Consider the following 15796-nt stretch of genomic DNA (forward strand, 5'->3'; position numbering starts at 1 on the left):
ATAAAAATAAAAAGAAACTCCGCTCCCTGCTGCTGTGGTGCTGCTGTTCGCTCCAACAACTCTGTCATGATTGTGAAATAAAGGACAAAAGAGACATAAGTCCTGCTCACAGGCTGCTACCAGATACTGGACATGTTCACATCTTCAAACTCCAGACATCTCCACGTCACTACATATTCAGTCCCTGATTGGTCATCGCGGCGCGACGAGACGAGACGAAAAAGTTCAGATTTTTGAACTTGGGGAGGAGGGCAACGCGTGACGCGACGCAATATCGTGCCACAAACGCGCAAAACGCTCAAAATCGCTTCACTCGCATCGCTTCACTCGTGTCCATAGCGTCGCGCTGCGCGGTTTGGCGCCAAAACGCGTCCTTACATAGGGATTTACATGGCAACCTGTGGCTGCAGTCGCTCGCGTTGCGCCCGGTGTGAACACAGCGCTGCTTTGTGTCACATTGTGTCACACAACACGGAGCAGCGCACCCTTGTATCGTGGTTTGTCAGTCCTCTACCTCAGGAGATTTTGAGTTGAGTGATATTTTTTTAAACAAAAATGTTGATTGTGATAATAAAGTATTTTGTTGTCACGTACAATGTTTGGCGAAATTCTATCCTAGGTCTTTTGGATCCTTTGCATCTAGCTTAAATATGAAAAAGTATTGGTATCGGTATCGGCTCCCCGCTGTGATTTGGGCGCTCGTGCCCGGTGTGTTTGGAGCGCGTGCGGTGAGTGATGTCCTCGCGGGGCGGAGAACTCCACTCGTCACGCTTCTAAATACACTCACTGTGGCATCAGTTCGCCACAGTGTCTTTTTTTTCCAGCTACTAACAATCTGGTAGGTTAAATCGTGTGAGATTACGGTTTCACGGATGGGAGCGGGAGGAGAAGCTTGTTTTTTTTTCCTCTCTCTCTCCTCAGTGATGCGCAGCGCTTCGACGCAGCAGAGGGCGCGAGACTGCTGCTGAATTCTAATTTCCAACAGGAAGCCACCATGAAACAGAGGCTGCTGCTTTCCTGCCTTTTATTAAGGAGTCGTCGCCCATTTATTTAATTAAAGCTGCGTGCCTGCGCCCGCGAGACTGTTTAAGCGGCGTCACGCCAAAATGAATAGCATGGGCCGCGCGTGGCCGCAGAGGACAGCGGACACCTCGGAAGCCTTCGGTCCGGATCTGTGGTAAGGTTCTGCTGTATCACCTGAGAAGTGGCTGTAAATAAAGCACCGGCAGCACCGCGCTCTGTGTCTTTGATGTGCGCGTGCTGGTTTCGCCTTTAAAGCCGGTTCAAAGCCACACCTGCTGCTGATTCATTCTGAGTGGCGCATGTTTGTTTGATTGTGAGCTGGTAATATGACGACTGGAAAACAGAATTCAGCCTGTCTCTTATTTAAAGGGCAGCTTATGTTTTTTTTTTTTTTTTTTTTTTTTTTTTTTTGGGGGGGGGGGTGCAGAGGCTGTGGAAAAACACAAGAATGACACGACCATGTGTGAATGTAAACATGTGTTGTGGTATTTGGGAGCACACAACTTGTCCCTGTTGGTGCATGAAGCATGCTGCTGCCTGCAGGCACGTATTGATTTCAGTGTTGTTATTTAAGAAGCCCATAGTACCAACATCCTCAGTGTTTCATAATGAGTTGAACACATCCACATGTGCATGGGGCCTTTGATGCACCACCAGAGCAAAAAAAAAAAAGTTTTATATATATCTGCCACCTGCAGGATGGTTAGTGGGTGCTGGATTGATGATGGATTAGGAGCAGGTGTGGCTGTCACATAATTTCTGCAAAGAAGTTAACTGTGGCTATGTTTACATGCTGCTAATATTCGGGTTAAGGTCAATATTACGGTTTCTGAATAATTAGGAATAACCCGTTTACGTGCTTAAGCAGACAGAGTTACTCCTGTATACATGGTCATTGGTATCATTTGGAATATCCCCATCTAAACAGCGACGCACGTCTTCCACCGGTGCTTGATTTGGTCTGGCGTTCATGCAAATCCTGCTTTGCATAACTTTTCAGCCACCTTCTTGTAAATGTCGCTATCTCAGTACTTTCTACCGTCAATAAAAGACATTATACTCATGTCTTTCATGATACTAATGAAGTACTCGGTTTCCTCCTCGCACCAGAAGTATGGTGCTGTGCTGCCGTGTCTGGATTACCCCATGCTTGTGTACCTCTGCTTCTGTAGTGTCTGGTGGGTTGCGCGTGCCGCATACAAGTAGTTGCCGTACTCAAAAGACCAAGATTCCTTGCAGATAGGACATGCGCAGAACACAAAATAATGTTCCTTTTTATGGGGATATTCCGATTCACATTTATATGACCTGATATTCGGGTTAGAAAAGGAGTAACCCAGGGGTCATATTCGGGTTTTTAAAAACCGGAATATGAGCATATTCAGGTTTTTGCGGGTGTTTACATGGCCGTGTGCAACTGGAATATTGCTAATATTCCACTTATGAAAGGGTTATTGGCTGCATGTAAATGTAGTCTGTGTGTCTGTGTCCTTCTCCCGTCCAAATGGGACCACCGAATTGAGCCAAACTTGGCACATCTATACTTTGCCAGACAGGGAGTGACAGGTTCGGGTGTACCCCGCCTCTCGCCCTGTAACATAGAAAATGGATGGGCATAGTTTATTGAGCACTGTAGTCGTAAGTAAGCAGAGACACTTTTGTGCAGCAGAAAAAAGCCAAACGTAACGCACATATACTTTGACTGTTGTTTTTGTTGTTAAGGGGATAAACACTTTTGTGCCGCATCATCATCGGCAGATGTGCTGGAGGGTTGGTGTCATACTTTACTGTTCTCTTCTTTTTCCTTTCAACTTTTTATCTTTTCATTTTTGCAAGTAACCGTAGTGGTAAGGTGGTAGTCATAGCAGCTGTCTCTTCTTGAGGCAGCTTTAGTCACGGCCCAACAGTTCTCTGGAATCTGGGGTAGGTGGGAGGTGACTCAATTTCTGGGAAAACTCTGGGAGCCAGGTGCCAAAGGAGAGCGAGTTTGCAGTGATCACTTCATTGAAGATATGTCTGCCGGTGTCCTTTCATATAATAAACTTAATTTGTAACTTAATTTGTCCTATCCATTTGCTGGAATAAAGCTGGACTTTGGATCAAATATGTGTAGATTTGTCTGACTTCACAACTCAGTTGTTTTTGTCAGGTCTGGGCTCTATATCTCCATTGGAATTTTGTACAGATCAGGACATTTTCAGTCCTTTCCCATACGTCAGCTTGGTCCAGTATTTATTTATTTTTTGTACTAAGCTTCCGTGTCTAATGCTGTCGTGTATGTTGAAACACTGGACATAATTTTGTCCATTACAAGAATGGTGGATGGCATTAATGATTGACATGCTAACAACATTTGCGCGCTTGGTCATTCTGTTGACAACCAGTGTCATACGCATGTGCAAGAATGTCACCTTCTGGATCCCTGACGTCTCCTGTTAGACATGTAAATGAGCAGTCAGATTGTCCTCTGTAGGTGTAATGCCCTGTGCATGTGTTCATCACTTGTGTGGTGAGGTAGCATCACTGGCATGCTATTTTGAAGGGATGAGTACATTTTGCATACCATTGCACAATATTCAGAAGAATTAAAAATGATTGACTGTTTTGATGGAGGGAAGAAATGTAACCCGCTGTTCATTAATGTGGATGAACGAACATGTGCGTTTCACACCTGGGCCTTCAGTGTCATCTTCTTAAATGCCTTAAATAACTTTGCTGTTGTCACTCTACAGAATCACTCCATATTCATAGTGATAGCAGTTTTGCCTAACTGGAATAATATTACTTAATACGAGGCTCAAACACTATGAGAGTCACTGCTGCTACTATGCAGATTACACATAATGCAGCAACACAAATAGACAAAGTTAAATCTCAAATCATTTTCAAAGAAACCACACAAAGCTCATAACTGCCACATTGTTGTAAACACACAACAAGCACGATCTGAGATTTCTGATGTCCGCCAATCCGTATCTGGATCACCTCTAAAATTCAGTGGAGTCTTCCATGTCCTAATATCTTTCTGTGGTGCAAATTTTGTGAGAATCCATGAAGTAGTTTTGACGTAATCCTTCAAAGCCTAAATAAAGTGAAACTTGATCCAGAATCCAGATCTGGATTACCTCCAAAATTTAATGGATTCTTCCATGTCCTAATCTCTATCTGTGGTGAAAATTTGATCAAAATCTGTGCAGTCGTTTTGACGTAATCCTGCTAACATCCTGCTTTGATTTTTTTTTTTTTTTAATTCCTTGGTGGACATAATAAGAATGCAACAGATTCCACCAAAGGTGCAATGTGTATCCTGTGTACTACCCACAGACGTGTTTTGGGGGGAGCACGCGACACACACACACACACATATGTTGTGGGGGGGAGCTGACGGCACACCACATCTCGGCAACTCCATAGACGTTGGTAAGGTTGGGTATCGAGAACCGGTTCCTTTCGGGTATCGTTAAGAAATGATTCGATCCACCGACATCAATAACCTTTTTACTTAACGATTCCCTTATCGGTCCTTCAGAGTGGCCGTTGTTTTTGGGGGTGTTTGTCAGGAAAATTATAATTTCTCTACATTGATTACAGACCCTGCAGCGGGTCTGTAATCAACTTTTCTGCAGCGCGGCTTTGCTTTGAACCTTGAACCAATCGAAGCAGTGATTTGCAGATCGAAGCAGTGCTTCGATCATTGCTTTGTTGATTCATTTATTTCTTTCGCTTTCCCCCGCTAAAACCCTAAAGAGCATAATGCTGTGAGTATTATTTACCTTTTTTATGTTAAACTGACGTGTTATGGTCTTCTGAAACAGTTGATAGATGTATTTTATAACAAAAACGGGACCGATGCTAACACGTTAGCATGTCTATGACACTTTCAATGTTAAAATTAGCATTAGCAGCTGTCAAGCATTTGTTGTCGTAAAAGAGTCAAATGTATTACAAATTGTAGTATTTTTTAACATTTTTTGTTTATATATTAATAATAATAGCAAGCAATAATTGTAATAAACAACAATAATAGTAATAATAACTAATCTAACGATTATAGACAATTTTAGAGAGACAAAAAGAACCTGAATAAAAACACAACCGAAAAAATATAAAACCAACTAACAATGAACATACATAAATAAATAAATACATACATACATACATACAGAAATAAATAAGTGTTTCCTGTGAACACCTAGTGACTCTTACACCTCCATTTCATCCCTGTCTTAATTAAGTTTAATGACAGTTTGTTTCGGTCAAATACGGAAGCCGATAGAGGCCCTTTTTGTAATACTTTTTTAATTCACCCTGTTATCCCGAGATAACGACATAATTAATTCAGGATCTCGAGAAAACAACACAACTAATTCGAGATCTCAAGAAAACAAAGCCTTTGTTTCGAGATCTCGAGAAAACACAACAATTATGCCGTGATCTTGAGAAAACAAAACAATTATTTCATGATCTCGAGTAAACAGCTGACAAATGGGTCATTCAAGTAGGCTACGCCAAGAGGCTTGTATGATGACTTCGGGGCTATATCTCATTCTGTATAGATGCAACGCTGGTCTTTAGAATGTCTGGAATAATCGATCACCTAATAAGGCAATATTTTGATCAGGGGTTGACACAGGCAGAGATTGCTCTGACACAGGGGGGCGCAGGCAGCTCTGCTAGAAATCTCAGTTGTTTTCTCGAGATCATGAAATAATTGTTTTGTTTTTTCGAGATCACGGAATAATTATCTGTTTTCTCGAGATCACGGAATGAAAGTGTTGTTTTCTCAAGATCTCTAATTAATTATGTCGTTATCTTGGGATAACAAGGTGAATTAAAAAAGATTATATGAAGTCCTCTGTCGGCTTCCGTAGTCAAACCATATTTTCAATGTGTTAATTTCTTCAGTGATTTCCTCCAGAACTATCTGCCAAACTAGAAAACTGCTGCATCCTAGTAAGAGTAGAATACTACTGGAATGAATCTGAATAAGGAAAGTGTTTTTTTTTTTCTCACTAAATGGATGCTGCACTCACTCCAGTTTATCGTCTGGAATAGTCCCAGATTGTATTTCAGAGCTTCTAGAATTCAAACATTTTCATGCGGGTGGCATTGGGGGGTAATTTTGGGTTTCAGCTTTTTTTATTTTTCACCACTTTCATCCCCTGAATATGTGAAATCGTGAGTCACTTTTGTGCGGATTAAAGTTACTAACTGGGACTCCTGTCTTGTTGCGAGAAAGAAACGAGAATCGCCCTCCGTTCTGTTCACACAGCTCCAAACGCTGCGCGGCTCTCTGCCGAGTCAAGTTAGAACAATAGAATCCAGTCAGAATTAATAACTTCAGAGCAAAACATCATTTTGTTTATTTTTATTTATGTCCAGAGATCAAGGATACAGTGACCAATTTCATATTTATTTACTTTAAGACTCAATGAAATACATAGAAAACCTGTAAAGCCTACTTTCAGTACAAAATTCAAGAGGTATCGATAAGGGAATCGATAAGGAATCGGTTCGATAAGCAGAATCGATAATGGCATTGATATAGATAAAATCTTATCAATACCCATCCCTAGTCGTTGGGAACTTCAACGAATTTCACAGCGAGTACGACAGTAGACAGTCTGCAGTCTCTTGTCGTGCCAACAGTGTGACTGGCCATACATTTTCTAAGTGCCATGTGAGCGGTGTTAGATGTTCATGCATGTCACCTGTAATTTGGCTGATACGTGCTGCGAGAGGGTGCGATGGGTTCGCACAGCTCACACTCTGTCATTCAGCCGCTGGTGTGCGCAAATTGTTGTAGCAACAGGTGTACGAGGTCTGTCAATAAAGTATAGGTCCTTTTTATTTTTTTCAAAAACTATATGGATTTCATTCATATGTTTTTACGTCAGACATGCTTGAACCCTCGTGCGCATGCGTGAGTTTTTCCACGCCTGTTGGTGACGTCATTCACCTGTGAGCACTCGTTGTGGGAGGAGTCGTCCAGCCCCTCATCGGAATTCTTTTGTCTGAGAAGTTGCTGAGAGACTGGCGCTTTGTTTGATCAAAATTTTTTCTAAACCTGTGAGGCACATCAAAGTGAACACGGTTCGAAAAACTAAGCTGGTTTTCGGTGAAAATTTTAACGGCTGATGAGAGATTTGGTGGGAAAAACACGTCCGTGTTGATAACCATTTGTAAAATCCAGGCGGCTTTTGATGGCTTTCAGTGGAGTGAGTATCTGAGAAATTGTTTAACAGTTGGGCATGTTCCAACTTGTCTTTAAGGCTTCCAACAGAGGTGTTTTTCCTGTGGCAGAGCGTCGCGGTGGCTGCGAGCCGACGCTGCAATCCGTCCGCACGTCTTTCATTAAAAAAATCTCCTTTAACAGTGGACTATCCGGATAAAATGCTGAAACCGACTTCTTCTGAAACTTCTCTGTTCTCTCACAACGTCCTGGATCAATAGAGCCTGAAATGTGGAGGTTTTCAGCTTGAAACAGGCTGACGACGGCGCCTGGGACCGCTGCGCGACGTCCCACTGCGTGGGAAGTCCTTAAAGCAACAGTATCACCTCAAAATCTCTCATCAGCCGTTAAAATTTACACCGAAAACCAGCTTAATTTTTCGAACCATGTCCACTTCGATGTGCTTCAGAGGTTTAGAAAAAATTTTGATCAAACAAAGCGCCAGTCTCTCAGCAACTTCTCAGACAAAGGAATTCCGACGAGGGGCTGGACGACTCCTCCCACAAGGAGTGCTCACAGGCGAATGACATCACCGACAGGCGTGGAAAAACTCACGCATGCGCACGAGGGTTCAAGCATGTCTGACGTAAAAACATATGAATGAAATCCATATAGTTTTTGAAAAAAATAAAAAGGACCTATACTTTATTGACAGATCTCGTACATAGCGTTTGAGGCAGGGACAATTTCACATGGTTTGCACACGATTCCTGCGTCATGCGCACTAAAGTGTGCACTTCGTCCAAACTTCGCATTATGTGTGAAGGGGCCCTTAAATATGAGGTCAAGATGCCTTTATTTTATTTTTTATAAAATAAGTATTTATGTTAATTGAAGTCAAGAAAGGGTGACTATCATAAAAATGTCAGCTACCTATTTTATAAACACTATCCAATGTAGAGCCATGGATCCCCACGGGCAACATGCTAGTTAAAATAATCTCTCGCTGTTCATCCGATGGTCATTAAAGGCAAATCATGATTCAATTTGTCCTTGTCACAGTAGCAAGCAGAAAACGTAAAAATTATCTTATGAACACACAAACCTGTTGCGGGGTGCCGAGTGAGCTAGTAGCAGTAGAATAGAATGTCCCATCTGTCTGTCATCGGAAAGAAATGAACATCGGGTTTACCATCTGTTGCACACCACCAGCATGAGAATGTGACATTTGACTGGTGGTCTGTGTCTGACTGTAGAACATTTTAAAGTTTTGCACCAAAAATGGTGCTTTTTAAAGACCTATTTAAGTGAAGATTTACAATCAAAATTGCAGCTTTTATGAAATTTGTAACGATTCTGTGCATAATTTTGGATGAAGTTTCTTTTTCTTTTCTCTTACCACATCCAGTTTCTGCATACAACCATCTTCATTCAACAAAACATTGATATTCAGGAGAAACTTCAGTTGGTTTAAGCTGGAATAGACTCATAAATGACACTGCAGGTGACCTGCTGTATGTGTGTGTGAGACGCTGCATTTTACTGTACTCACTCAGGAAGCTTTGTCCAAACATGCAACACCAAAACAATTTATCAATGCTGAAACAACACAGGAAGATAAAGAATTTTCACCATATTGAGAGCTCAAAGCTGATAAGATTGTTTTAAAGTGACTGTATCATCTCAAGATAAAGCGTTGTAGGACTTCATATTGGTAACCAGTAGGAAACCTGATACGACTTAAGGTAATACTTGCTCTTAGTTATCATACATTTAAACAATAATTACTCTGACGTAAGCACTCCGGCCACTACTCCTTGAGTAAATATTTTCTTCTCAGGATCTCGTGTGTGAATGCGATGTAGTCTAGCTGCCTGCCATTAGTTATCCTTTGTGTAACAAAGGACAAAAACCTCCTTATTGATTCTCGGCTATAAAAAGCCACATTGTATTGTGTATGGGTTAGTGTTGGGAATCTGAGCTGTTTTTCACACTGGATTAATGCACCTGACCGTCTGGAAATAGCACATGTCAGATGTCATATCGTGGCAGATGCAGTTTCTGACACCAGTAACAGAGATAACAAATAAATAAAATTACTATCTTAAGGTGATGCACCGATCCACATTTTTCACTTGCACACTGATCCCAATACCTGACTTTGGATATATTCCGATACCAGTACTGTTGCAATATCAGAGCTCTGTGTGCTTTATTACTAACCTAACCTTTGAGCATCAGATTGACCAGGTATGTAAGAAAGCTCACCAATGCATGTATTTTTACTGCAAACTCAGGAATTTTAATGTGGACAGGACAAAAAAATCATCTGCATTGTATTGTAAATGAGTGCAGCAAGATTGCTGGTGCTTCCTTAAATGACCTGCCATCCATACATAAAACAGAGCCATTAAGAAGGTGTGGTTGATCTTTGATTATCCCAGTCACCCCCTGTACCCATAGTTCAAACTGCTTCCATCTGGTTGTAGGTTTGTGTCCAAGACATGTTCATATGTATTTTTTGCGACCTTTTTTGTGTAGCACTTTGTGGCTTCCTCTGTCTGTGAAAAGTGCTATATAAATAAAATTTACTTACTTGCAAGACGTGTGGTGCAACAGATAACAGAATATATACAGAGGAATCCTGCAAATGGTGATAGAAGCACCAAATCTGGAACAAATACATTTTAGACATTGCTCTTCTGGAAAAAAAACAATTGGCCATTTGAATTTTCAGTAGGCAGCCAGGTAGGGGTCAATTGAAGAATTACGCAAGGGTCTAAATTAAAAGATGCTCCAATCATATTGAAAACTGTACCATATTATTATCACTTTACCGAGGCATTGCTAGGCCGGTAGCGTAGATTTACGTCGATGCTACCTGGCTATAGCCCCCCGCTGTGCGTAAACAAATGATGTCATAGCGCGCGCGCAGCCCAAGAACTGTCCACAGACGATAACATGAAAAGGCGAAAAGTGTGTGTTGGTCCCAATATGGATATTCCGGATGATTTTATCATGGATAGTATGACAATGAACAGCAGCCAAAGCAGCCAGCTTGATAAAGGATGCACTGGCGAATTTGGAGAGCAGCCGCGCGCCAGCCAACACAACAAAAATTAAAGTGAGCCAACTTTTTACGTACACGTTTGCTGGGTGTCCTGCATTTTGAAATGACATTAAATATTGTTAATGTGATTCCACGTGTTGTGTATCTCAGTAAGTGATAATAATGCAAATAACATGATGTTGTCGTGCGGTATGCATTTTCTGAGTCCCTCCGTCCTGCCCAGTCACCCAAAATGACAGATATTTGCCCTCGTCTAACTTGGGCGAATATCTGTCATTTTGGGTGATATTTTCTCATGAATCTGGAATTGTGTGCAGCAGTAGTGGCCACAGAGATGGCAGAAGTAGTAAGTGACAAGATTGACCATAAGGTGGACTCAGTCGGTTTCTACACAGACGGTAAGGTGGTCTTTGGCTACATTCACAACCAGAAAAGACGCTTTTATGTCTCTGTGAATAATCGAGATCAGCGCATCAGACAATCCACCATGGCTGAACAATGGCATTATGTGTCAATAGATCAAAATCAAGCTGTCCTTGGTTCATGGTCTGTTCCTGCCTCAAAGCTCCACAATATAACCTGGTTCACAGGACCCTCCTTCCTCCAGCACTCACCAAAGCTAGCATCGGCTGAGAAAACTTCATTTGAACTGTTGGATCCAGAAGGTGATGCAGCGGTACGGCCACAGGCTAGAACCCTGTCCGTATGTATGAGTGCCCACTGGGTTTAAAAGGGTGGGAATTTTTCTTAACCTGGAAATTGGTAACCAGAGCTCTGGCTAATTTACAGTACATTGTCCGTTGTTTTGTTGATATAGTGAAGAGCAAAGGCTGTATTGGGTGGCACGCCTGCAAGAAAGGCATCCTCTGTGACCAGTTGGAGTTAGCTGAGAAACTCCTCATCCGTAATGTACAGCTAGATGCCTACACAGAAGAAATAAAATGCATTGCAGCCAAGCAAGATCTTTCTCATCACAGTTTCCTTATAAGTCTCAATTCCACCATTGACAGTACTGGCTAACTCAGAGTTGGTGGTCACATTAATCACTCCAGCCTTGAATTGAAAGGGACAGATCCCATCATCTTACCTGCTAGACACCACATCACAACACTTCGTGTGCAACACCACCATGAGAACATCAGACATTACGGGAGGCATTTCACAGAAGGTGCAGTCAGGGAGAGTGGCTTAGGGATCACTGGAGCAAAAAGGTACATCAGCAAAATGATTAATAAATGTGTCACCTGCAAAGTTGGGGAACAACTTGTGTGACTTACCAGCAAACAAACTTTAAGTGGATCCCACTTCTCATATGTGGGCTTGGACATGTTTGGCCCATGGGAAGTGCCAACAAGGCGTACCGAAGGAGATCATGCTAATCATAAGAGGTTGGCATTACGCTTCACCTGCTTATGTACAAGAACTGTCCACGTCGAAGTTGTCGAAGAAATTGCCTCTTCAATTCCATCAGTGGATTGAAACATTTCTTTGCCCTTCGTGGTCGTGCAAAACATCTACATTTAGAGTGCGGTACTAATTTTATGGGCGCATACAAGGAAATGGAATCAGGTCCTACAGTGGAAGAAAGGCTACAGAGATACAATGATCTTTAACCCACCCCATTACTCCCATATGGGTGGAATGTGGGAACGAATGATCAGGAATGCATGGCACATACTTGATTGTATGTTGCTGCAAGCTGGTCGTGTTAAACACGCACATGAAATCTTGACCACATTCCTGGCAGAAGTCACAGCTGTAATGAATGTCTCATCAGACCCTGAGCAACCTTTCATTCTGTCATCTTCCATCCTGCTGATACAACAGAAGTCTGACACAACCATTCATTCCCCTTTCCAGCAGCACCGGTGCAGTGGACATGTTAAAGAGTCAGTGAAAATGTGTTCAGTTCCTGGCTGATTAATTTTGGAACAGGTTTTATAAGGAGTATCTCGGCACTCTGACATTTATGTCGAGATTGCAATGTAAGAAAGCTGATTAAGCAAGGAGATGTGGTTCTACTCGAGGAAAAACTGGCCAGGAGGAACGAGTGGCCAATGGGGGGACTCGTCAGACCTGTTCCCAGTTGGACTCATAAGGAAGGCTGAAATAAAGTCTGCTCGGCAAGGAACGCTAAAGAGTTATTATAGATCTATCTCAGAACTGGTTTTCTTCTTCTCCACAGACAGGAGTTAAAGTGATCTGTGTTATCGCTTGGATACCAGACAGTGAGTGTTCTGGCTCTGCCCTACTCCCCATTTAGCATGTTCAAAAGTGATGTGGCTCCTTAAAAAGAAGCAGGAAGCATATTGCTCTAGTGCAGCACATGGTCAGAGTTTGTGAGAAGCATTAGAGCAGTGGTAGTGTTTAATGTGTAGTAACCTGTAAGATCCTGTGTTACTGGCCCATGCAAAGGCATTTATGTTTGTATTCAAGGTATCAAGGTGTCTTTATTAGCCCCTTGGGAGCAGTTTGTTGTGCAGCCAGCAGTAGAACACATTCATACATACATAAACATAACATGATGTTAAATATGGCATGAAAATTCACCAAAAAGTAAACATAATAACACTACATAAAATAAGAAAACCTAGTTAAAAACCACTTGTATGTTTTTAACTTGTGTGTTTTTAACTAGTGTGCGTCCAATAATTAGTACTAAATGTATTCAAATCAATAAAATGACAAGGGTGCCCAAATTTATGCACCTGCGTAATTTTGTTTAAAGAATTGTTGCACACTTTCTGTAAATCCTATAAACTTCATTTCACTTCTCAAATATCAGTGTGTTTGTCTGCTATATGATATATTTAACTGAAATTGCTGATCCAAACAACCAATGATTTATAAAGGAAAATCATGGAAATCATCAGGGTGCCCAAACTTTTACATATAACTGTAGTACCACTTTTGCAGTGTGATGGCATATACGAACTCTAGTTCAGAGACATACAGTTAAAATGCATTCAAGCTAATGTACTTATTGCTGTACATATGTATGTTTTTTTTCCTAGTTTCACACTTTCCATATTAATTCATCGAAGGACAAGTTGGTGTCCTGTTAGTCTTTGCGGAGGTGTTTAGCTTGATGGAAGTGATGGTTTCTGTGAGGCCATTACATTCCAGTCACTCAAATATTGCCATAAATCTGCAGCTGCTGTGCGCCAATCCAGGTTGTGTGACAATTTTTTTTCATGTTTTTTTCACTCTTTAATGAAAGTTTGAATACAAATTTGTGTTTACCAGTAGTTGAAAAAGCTTTTTTTCCTTTTGCTTTTTTTTTTTTTTTTTTTTTTTGTGGAGTTTATAACATTTTTCCCCCCATGTTCTGTCAGTGAAAACGAGGAACTGATGTGCAGCAAAGTCTCTCTCATTGAGCTGTCAGTCAGCTTCTAGGATTGGCTGAGAGTCAAAGATTATCAAGAACAGAGATTCCTTTTACACCTGAGAATTTGTAGTTTCAGGAAGTGGTCGAAAGTTATCTCTGAAGTTCCATTTCTGATTTATTTATAGAAAGATGATGAGAAGGCTGCTCTCCCTTACCAAAAAGTAGTACATGCAAGTATGTTTCAAGTATACTTCCAGTTTACTTTTTATATACTTATAAGTACTATTTTTTGGTAAGGGCTGACACACTGGTGCTTCCAAAGACCCCAGATGGTTAAAACCTACCCTTTCAGTGCCGGCCTATAACTGTGATATTTTAATATGGCTAAATGATGTATTTTCTCTTTAACCACAGTTATTTTCCTGGTGCCACAAAATGTATCCATAATTGCAGTGGTGGGCACAGCTAACCGAAAAGTTAACTTCAATAACCGCTAATCTGCTAACTTAAAAGTTAACTTTTATAACGCTAAACTGATAAAATTAAAAATTTAGCGGAAGCTAACCGCTAACTTTTAGTATTGACTCAGTACACTGTCAGCTACTGATAAGCCAGTTTCGACTTTAAGCACCACAAGGGCTGCTGGGTAAATTCAAATGCGATTACAAACCCAACGCAAACAACGAGCCAGAGCTTTTCTCTTTATGCAGCTGGCCCGCTGCTGCCGCCAAAAAAAGAAAAAAAAAGAAAAACAAAAATGTCAGTTACTTTTAACATACAGCAACACAGACAGTGGCACAAGAGGTCATATGCAAAGCATTTTTAACTCATGGTTTCATTCATAAACACAATTAATTCTGGACAGTTTATTGGCATAAATTTATTTCATTTATGGAAATATACAGTGTTCTATATATATATATATATATATATATATATATATATATATATATATTTAAACTTGTAATTTCGTCAAAATATGTAATTGCCTTTAATGTTATCAGGGTGCCACGAGGGGGCGTCCTGATAACATTAAAGGCAATTACATATTTTGACGAAATTACAAGTTTAAATGACTATATATATATATTTAAACTTGTAATTTTGTCAAAATATGTAATTGCCTTTAATGTTATCAGGACGCCCCCTCGTGGCGCCAGGTCCGCGTTTTGTACTATGATCAAGGTGAAATGACAGTGAAAGTGTGTGTTTAGGTGTGTGTTCATGGTGTTTAGGTGTATAGTATTTGTTCATTGGGGGTTCAGTATGGACGGGTGGGTGTGCGTGTTTGGGGGTGGATTCGTCGGGCCAATAGTGGGCTGGTCCAGAGGAAAAATGCCAGGGCCGAAATTTGTTCCCAGTCCGACCCTGGTCTAACCTTACCGGCCCCTAGAGCAAGCACACAGGTGACAGTGGTAAGGAAAAACACCCTCTGATGATTTGAGGAACAAACCTCAAGCAGACCAGACTCAAAGGGGCGACCCTCTGCTTGTATCATGCTACTGACACAGTTTACAATACAAATATAGATGACAATTTGGGAGTCCATGCTGGTGCACAGGACTGGAGGGTTGCAGAAGACACCCACTCCCATCTCTGGATGGAGCCGCACCTCAAACGGAGAGGAAAAAACAGAATCAGGTGGTAGAAAGACAACAAATACAGTACAATTTGTCAGCATTAAGCAACAAGAAAAACAGAAGAAATACTAAAGTGATCGCCAGCCACTAGCCCTAAGCTTCACTAAAAGACCCAGAGTATAAAGTTGAGGCTGTGGCCCGCTCTGTTTAATAATAAAATGAATGTAAAAGGGTAGAAAGCATAGTACCATACTATGCTAGTATGCTAGCCATATGAAAGGGAAAATAAGTGCGTCTTAAAGGGCCTTTCACACTGCAAGCTTTAGCGCGGTGCTTAAACGCCCCCTAGCACGTCAGGCCGATGCGTTCCAACGCGTCGTGACGTCAGACGCGTTGCTTCGGAAGCGGTAAGGGGGCGGAGATTGCGGCTACGTCACACTCTGGCTGTTTCCACAATCTGAAAAAAGTCATCTTGAATTTGGGTCGCCTGAACCACAAAAAGCTTTAAAAAACAGCAGTAGAACGATTCTCCCATCACCCTGCTGGGAGAAGCTTTTTTTCAGCTACTTTTCGGAGTGACGCCGACCGAGGGAGGACTGACGACTGGGTGGGATATCGATCGA

General features: G+C 41.4%; 2 long non-coding RNA genes across 2 annotated transcripts; both read left to right on the plus strand.

The window, feature by feature from the left end:
• The first annotated feature begins 447 nt into the window (after nt 1-447).
• LOC117507995 lies at nt 448-5645 on the plus strand. Its single transcript, XR_004559931.1, has 3 exons — nt 448-459; nt 3775-3782; nt 5270-5645. It is a non-coding gene; the product is annotated as an uncharacterized LOC117507995 (long non-coding RNA).
• A 38-nt stretch (nt 5646-5683) lies between these two features.
• On the plus strand, nt 5684-15132 carry LOC117507996. The gene is made up of 3 exons (XR_004559932.1): nt 5684-5893; nt 10173-10175; nt 15123-15132. It is a non-coding gene; the product is annotated as an uncharacterized LOC117507996 (long non-coding RNA).
• Nucleotides 15133-15796: the final 664 nt, after the last annotated feature.

This window comes from Thalassophryne amazonica, chromosome 3, assembly GCF_902500255.1.
Source record: "Thalassophryne amazonica chromosome 3, fThaAma1.1, whole genome shotgun sequence".
Classification (NCBI taxonomy): domain Eukaryota; kingdom Metazoa; phylum Chordata; class Actinopteri; order Batrachoidiformes; family Batrachoididae; genus Thalassophryne; species Thalassophryne amazonica.